We start from the raw sequence: 8,346 nt of genomic DNA, 5'->3' as shown, positions 1-8,346 counted from the left end.
CGTACAGGTTGCAATATGAGGCAACTCTGACACTGTCGTACAGGTTGCAATAATAGGCAACTTCGACACTGTCGTACAGGTTGCAATAGGAGACAACTCCGACACTGTCGTACAGGTTGCAATAATAGGCAACTTCGACACTGTCGTACAAATTGCCTACGAGTCGTACAGGTTGCGTTAGGCAAGTCCGACTCATGTGCTATCAAAGATTGATTTATGAATCGCACAGGTTGCGTTAGGCAACTCCGACTCGTGGGTTATCATAGATTGATGAGCACCTGATTTTATTATGTTGTTGCCGATATGTAGTGATTTTGGATTATTCTTGGATTTAATGTTGATTTACATTTGACTTCATATTTATATGTAGTATGATTTCTTGGAAGCTATACAGGTATTACAACGAAGGGTTGTATCGTTTAGAAGGTCTTTATTAAGGCTTTATATCCAGGCCCACTCGCTTTTGTTTTTATCCCTCCAGGTTCTAGTAGCAGAGTTTTCGTATCGATAAGGATTCGTGGCAAGTCTTGGTAATGGAGATTACCTTTAACGGTATGATTTTCAATCCAGTCTACTGTACTTTACTTATGCTCTAATGTCACGTGTGAAATGTGTTCATTCCCGCTCACAATGCACTCTCATGTTTAGGCATTTTTAGGTTTAAATTTATTCACATATTCCACATCACCACACTTTATGGCTTCGTCACCTTCCAGGTGTTGGCCAGCACAACTCGATTTGGAGTCCCAGTGGACAATCCGGGTCGGGATGTGTCATGTAACTTCATCTATACGAAGAGTATGCAAACTTTTCTTCAAACACAACCATTTAGCAAGGGATTTGGTCATATACAAGCTCTCTAATTTTATCCACAACTCCGGTGCAGATTTGATGCTACCAACTTTATGCAAGACTTCATTTGATAAAGTCAGCATGATTGCTCCAAGTGCCTGTTCCATAACGTCTTCTTTTTCTTCATCAGTCCACGAATTCGGCAAAGCCTTCACACCCTTTAGTGTTTTCAAAAGCCCTTGTTGAAATAACAAAGCAAGCATGTTCAATTGCCAAATACCAAAGTCATTGCCGTCAAACTTTTCAATATCAACTTTCACCGATGGCACATAAGGCTTCATAGTGATTGCCAAGCAAAGCCCAAGCTGAAACCTGGGCTCTGATACCACTTGTTGTACTTTTATTCGCAAACGGAAGCGAATTCTAACAAAGTACCAATATCAATGTCGTAGGTGAAAGCTAAAATAAACAATCTCAAACTAACACAAGAGATTTAAGTGGTTCGGCGTAAAGCCTACGTCCACGAGCGAAGCACAGCGAGGAATTTCACTAAACAAACGGAGATTACAAAAGAGTGTTTTAAACTCTCACAACCCAAATCCCACAAATTACAAACCGTAAACCAAACGAGGAGAGAACCCAAACTAATGAAGAAGATTTTCCGAAATTGCTCTTTAACTCACAAACTCACAAATTGACTCTCACCAAATTGCCACACGAATGAGCCACACCAAATACACTAACCCTAAGGTCCTATTTATAGTGCATAGGACTTAGGTTACAATAAGAATCCTAATAGGAAATAAATCCAAATCCTAATCAAATAGGTAACTAAAAAAAATCTCTCCACCAAGGAAACTAACTAAGAAGTCAAAACCAAACCCAAATAGGACACCAAAACCAAATAGGTAACACAAACCTAATTTATTGCATCATCCTAATTTTGAGCCAAAAAACCCAACAAAAAGGTGTCGGCAAAGTAGCACTAATCTAATTGCAATAATAACACTATCATTCTATGTTGTTAGGTATAACCTTATTGGTATTATTATGTAGCATTGAACTATAAACTTTGACGAATATAGTATGATTTACATTTTTTGTAATTTAAATGTTGAATGTTAATGTCATGTTGTAACACCATTAAGTGTGAAGGTAAATGGCTGACATATATAAATTACAATGCATAATAATTTGATGAAGCCACTAATAATTTATTATAAAAAGGGTAATGTTATCTTTTTTTTTATAATAAAATAATATTACTACTTTAATTTACACTAGAGATGAAGATGTTTGAATTCGAAACATAGTGGATTGAGAAAGAATTCTTTAGGGAAAATTAGGTTCACATCCTTCTTTTTATTACTCCATTGATTAAAATTCTATTCATTTTAAATTTTTGATCAAGGTCCTTGGGTATTAATAACATAATTAATTATTTGAATAATAAAATATTTTTATTTTTAAATATACTCTTTTAGTGTGAAAAATGTTACAATTAGTATATTTATATTTATGGCTAAATTTTTTTTATCATATATTTTTATTTTTAGTTTGTACCTATTTTTAATTTGCAAATATTTTTTAGGGTAAAGTAAAAAAAACTACCTCAACTATTGGTGTCACGACACTTTCATACCTCATCTTTTAAAATTGATAATGTCATACCTCATCTTATGAATTTGTGCCAATGTTATACCTTCCGTTAGCTTGGCGTGAATTTCTCAGTTAAATGCTGACGTAGCTTGATCCGGGGCCCATTTTCTATTAAAAAATTATTAAAAACAAAAAAAAAATCATTTAATATTTTTTAAATATTAAAATAATAAAGAAAAGTAAAAAAAAAAAAAAAAACCAACAATCAGTTCGTCCCCTTCCCCCCGCCTTCTCTCTCTTCTCCCCATCTTCTCTTCTTCCCCCTTCCTACAACTTCAACCCAGAAAAAAGAAGAGAGAGAGAAAAAAAAAACCAATTTGTCTTCCCCACTCCCCACCCCCTCTTCTCCCCGCACCCAACCTCCCCACCTTCCTACCCGCCCTCTGCACCCAACCTTGCACCCACTACCTGTAACCCAAAAAAAAAAAAACTAGATCCCGTTGAGGTGGAATCGGGAAAATGGGGGGAATGGATGTGGAGGGAAGAGGGTGGGTGGGTACGTGGGGGCGGATGGACGAACTGGGTGTCATTTTTTTTGCTTTTCCTTCTCTCTTCTTCTTCTGCAGGTTGGGTGTGGGTGGGGTGGGGGGGGGGGACAGACCTTTTTTTTTTTCCTTCTCTCTCTTCTTCTTCTGCAGGTGGGGTGGGGGGGACGGACGAACTCGGTTTCCATTTTTTTTTTTTTTTTCCTTTTCTTCTTCTTCTTCTTCCTCCTCCTCATTCTTTCTGGGTTGCAAGGGATTGGGTTTATGGTGGGGAGAGGGGGGACAAACTGGATTTGGTTTGGGTTTTTTTTGGTGACTCACGAGGACTTCAACGGTGGTTCTGACAGAACATCATAAATGTAGGATCACCTTTGGGTGTTATCTATATCTAGTACTTGTCCTGCTTGACTGCATCTAGGATATTTATGCTCTGGCTGTGTAATTTACATTTAATCTCACATTAGCACTTTATCTTAGCTAGTAATGCTGCTAGTAGTTGGTTTTTATTTAGTCATATTTCCCTTGTATCTCTTTTGCTTCCGCATTGTGCACATGGTTACGTCACTCTCACGTGACGGTCAGCATGCCTCGATCTAGGTCGGGGTGTGTCATATATCTCGTCGTCAACAAAAGAAAAAGTAAAAAGAAGTTATGAATAATATCAAATTATGTGGACTATCATAAATTAATTTTATGAACATTTTAACCTAAAAATATTTACATTCTGATAACCATTTCTATATCACTAAACCGACACATGAAACTCATGAAATACTATGGAATTCTTTTCATTTTTATAATACCCATATATTAGTTTCTTTTTGTGCCCATATTATTTAAAGTTTTATTTGTGTTTGTACCCATGTGTATACCATCACGTGACATTGTATATTTAATCAATGATAGAAAAATTACATATGGTATATTTATGTTTTATGCCTAAACTTTGTATCATATATTTATATTTTTAGTTTGTACCCACTTTTAATTTGCAACATTTTTTTTTTAATTTGTAGTATTTTTTTTTAGTTTTATTTTGTACCCATGATCAAACTTTGAATACTATTAAGGTTTTAATCAAATAATGTTAAGGATTAAGGACCGTATCTAAAGTATCTCAATTCTTTATTATAGAGCAATTCACCACTTGCACCGATACTCTTTTCTTATTTATTTAGAAAAAGAAAAGTACCGTACAATTTCCTAAACTTGACTAAAAATGTAATTTGAATCACATTTATACAAAAAAAAAAAAAACGTGATAATTAGTAATACAAATTTATAGTATGACAATATAACGTATATACCAAACTAGGTATATTTTCCACAGTTTAGTCACTAGTTGATAAGGGTCTTTCTAATTTCGAGTGTAAGAAACTGTTTCAGCATCCTAGACCCGCAACTGCTCCTCATAATATTATGGGATATTTTGGATACGATCTCTAATCCTTAACATTCTTTGATTAAAACCTTAATAGTATTCAAAGTTTGATCAAGGTCTCGTGACTTTGTACACCTCATTATATTACTATTAATATTTATATTTTTATAGTTTTGACATTAATTGTTTGATATTTTATGAGATTTAAAATCCCTCATTATAATACTATTAGAAACGGTTACAATAAAAAAATTCAAACATTTTGATTGAATAAATGGATAAAAACTATGTAAAAATAAGAAATAATAAATGGCAAAAGGTATCCATAGTGTTAAAAAAATGGGCAAAAGACTGTTTACTACCCTCATGTTTCATGGTTTTCAACATTTAGTACATCAAGTTTTTTTCGTCTCAGTGTCATACCTAAAGTGTTAATTTTGGGACAGTCTCATACATCCATTAGTCAAACTGTTAAGTCTGCTGTTAACTGATGACATGGCGCCCATATGGACAATAACTGGGCGCCACGTGTCATTAAAAAAATTCAAAAATAAAAAAATTAATTAAATAAAAGTACTTAAAATAAATAAATAAAACAAAACAAAACCCTTTTTTTCCTTCCCCCTACGTCTTCCTCACTGGACAAAGGGCCGGATTCCTTCCCCTTTTTTTCCTTCCCCCTTCGTCTTCCCCCTTCGTCTTCCCCACTGGTGCGACAGTAAGCCCCTTGCTCCCTCGCCCGCGCCAACTTCCATCTCCACCGCTCGCTCCCCTCTCTCATCTCTCTTCTCTCCTCTCCTCTTTCCTCTTTCCTCTCTTTCTCTCTCTCAGGTTTCTCTCTCCTCTCTCTCTCGCCTGAAGGGCAAAACCCTAAAGAGCCGTTTACACCCACTTGAGTAAGTTTTCTCTCTCCTTTATCCTCTCTTTTCTCTCCTCTCTCACAGTCTCTCTTTCTCTATCTAAAATTTGAATATATGGGTCCTTGTACTATTAACCTACCATTTACATTCTTGTGCATATTTGTATATTTAAAAGCTTCAAACTTTATTATGAATTTGTTATTTTTCACCTTGTTATACCCAAATCTCAGATCCCAATTTCTCAGATTACGAAACCCTAATTTGTTGTATTTGATTTTGGATGGAAATTCAGATCTGGGTGTTGTCTATTTACTTGGTTGGGAGATATTGACCAGGAAACAGCTTGACGAAGTGGTTGACGGAGCTGGAGGTGAGGCAGGTGGAATTGTGGCTGAGAGTGAGAGCCGTGACGCTGTCGCAGCGGTGGCGGAGGAGCTTGGGATGGCTGGACAGGATAAGAGAGTCGTGGATGGTGATTGTGGGGTCGGAGGAGGAGGTCGTCACGACTTGGTATGCCTACTGGTCCCACAGCACCGAGCAGTACGACGGCCACCCGCCGCTGCTCGTGGGCCTCTCGGAGCTTCAAAGTTCTGATCTTCATGGCTCTGCGTGCGGATCGACAAAAACTTGGATTTGGGTTTTTATTGGATTTTCCATATTTCTTTGTTGTTTGATTTTTTTTTTCATGGTTTAGGGGGTATTTGGGGCTGAGATTTGATCTAGGTTTTGAAAGTTTTAGCTCGATTTTTGTAGGGTTGTTGATTTTTTTTGGATTTTGGAGATGAAGATTAAGATGGGTTTAGGATGAGGGGTTTGGGATGATGAAGATAAAGCCATGGTTGCTGCAGTTTTAGGAACCACTGTTTTTTTTTTTTTTTTTTTTTTTGAACCTCTTCTCAAAAAAAAAAAATCCACGCGGACCTCTTAATGACACGTGGCGTCCAGTCATTGTCCACATGGGCACCACATCATCAGTTAACGGCAGATTTAACAGTTTGACTAACAGATGTATGAGACTGTCCCAAAATTAACACTTTAGGTATGACTCTGAGACGAAAAAAACTTGATGTACTAAATGTTGAAAACCATAAAACTTCAGGGTAGTAAACAGTCTTTTGCCCTAAAAAAATTGGTACATTTTACAAAAAAATTGGTACATTTCACATATAACAAAGTGGTACATTAATAAAGAAGAATGGGTACATTATAAATAAATGAGGGTACAAATAAAACATTAAAAATTATGAGTACAAATAAATTTTTAAAAATATAGGCGCTAAATGAAATTAATACATGGGTACAAAATAAAACTAAAAAAAAATACTACAAATTAAAAAAAATGTTGCAAATTAAAAGTGGGTACAAACTAAAAATATAAATATATGATACAAAGTTTAGGCATAAAACATAAATATACCAAATGTAATTTTTCTATCATTGATTAAATATACAATGTCACGTGATGGTATACACATGAGTACAAACACAAATAAAAATTTTAAAAATATGGGCACAAAAAGAAACTAATATATGGGTACAAATTAAAAATGAAAAGAAAATTGGTACAAATTAAAAAATATTTGCAAATTAAAAATAGGTACAAACTAAAAATAAAAATATATGATAAAAAAATTTAGCCATAAATATAAATATACTAATTGTAACATTTTTAACACTAAAGGAATATATTTAAAAATAAAAATATTTTATTATTCAAATAATTAATGATGTTATTAATACACAAGGACCTTGATCAAAAATTTAAAATGAATAGGATTTTAATCAATGTAGTAACAAAAAGAAGGATGTGAACCTAATTTTCCCTAATATTATTTTCAATCTAAAGAATTACGATCACATCTTTTTTTTTAATCTTAAAATTGTTCTTTTGTTGGTAATGCAGGAACTCTATGTAGCTAAGGGATTTTTTTTTGTTCTCCCTTTTTTCGGACTTACTGGGTTTGGTTACAGCAATGGCAACTAACGTTGAACATTTGCTATTGATACCTTTGATTTTTCTATGCTTCAAGACTTTGCCTGTTGCCTTGATGCGCTGCGCTGCCTCTTTATTGCCCATAGTGACCCGAAATATCTACTTCTGTACTGCACAATTAACTTAACAAACATTTATAGAGGATGGAAATGACTTGCAACTTATAAGACCTATGAATCTACGTTAGCAACAAAAAATTTATGGTTCCTGGAGTATGACATACTCCATATATATTTGTACCACATTTATGAGTTTGATATATTGAAGTCATGTGTCCACTATATTGAACTCATAAATTCAATAAATTGGTATTTCATTCAAATTTTCCGGTTTACTGTAGAAATGTGATTATTATATGAGTTTAATATAAGGAAAACTAATGAAAACTTTGAATTTTAACGATAAGGACAAAATAAAGGGTAGTGAATAGTACTAGGATTGACTTTTTAGTGTAAAAATATGGTTTTTCGTTAAAATTGACAATATCGAGAGCTTTTCGTTAAAGTTTCCTTTAATATATTGGTATATAATCATACTCACTTTTTCCGACCTACTATGTAAGATGAAGCAAAGTATGATAAAGCTAAATATAGAAACTTGGAATTCAAAGAAAGAATTAAAAGATGATGTGTTGATGGAGGTATATTTAGTTGATATTTGGAATATAATGCAGTCATTCCAATCGGTGAAGTTTATCTTTACCCCTCGACAATACAATCGTGCAGCCCATATGGTGGCGGCGTACGTTCTTAAGCATGGTGGGAGTTATGGTTGGGATGTATTAGGACCTCAATTTTTGTTTAATATTCTAGCTGAAGATACAAATGTTTTCATTCGTATTTGACTTTTAATACATTTCTATCCTTTGACCAAAAAAAAAAAAAAAAGGGTAACAAGTAATTATGCGTCCAACACGCTAATTTTCCTCGTTTCAAATCATATTCGTCCAACTTGTAATTGGTACCAAAATTTGTCTTGATACATCCAATACGTAAAATTTGTCTTGATACATCCAACACTTTCAATTTGTCTTCATACATCCAACACGCTAATTGTCCTCAAAATGCGTCCATGTTCAACATACATAATCATCCAAACATGTTTTTTCTTGGTCTGACATAACAAAGACACCCGATAAAAAAGAAAATATATAAGTACATATAACTCTTATCCTTT

General features: G+C 34.3%; 1 long non-coding RNA gene across 1 annotated transcript; it reads left to right on the top strand.

The window, feature by feature from the left end:
* The first annotated feature begins 4,991 nt into the window (after positions 1-4,991).
* Positions 4,992-6,182, top strand: LOC126595611 (uncharacterized). Its single transcript, XR_007613623.1, has 2 exons — positions 4,992-5,213; positions 5,513-6,182. It is a non-coding gene; the product is annotated as an uncharacterized LOC126595611 (long non-coding RNA).
* Positions 6,183-8,346: the final 2,164 nt, after the last annotated feature.

Source organism: Malus sylvestris, chromosome 13 (genome assembly GCF_916048215.2).
Source record: "Malus sylvestris chromosome 13, drMalSylv7.2, whole genome shotgun sequence".
Taxonomy (NCBI): Eukaryota; Viridiplantae; Streptophyta; class Magnoliopsida; order Rosales; family Rosaceae; genus Malus; species Malus sylvestris.
Note: the sequence above shows the minus strand (reverse complement) of the source record. Positions and strands in the feature narration are given on the sequence as shown.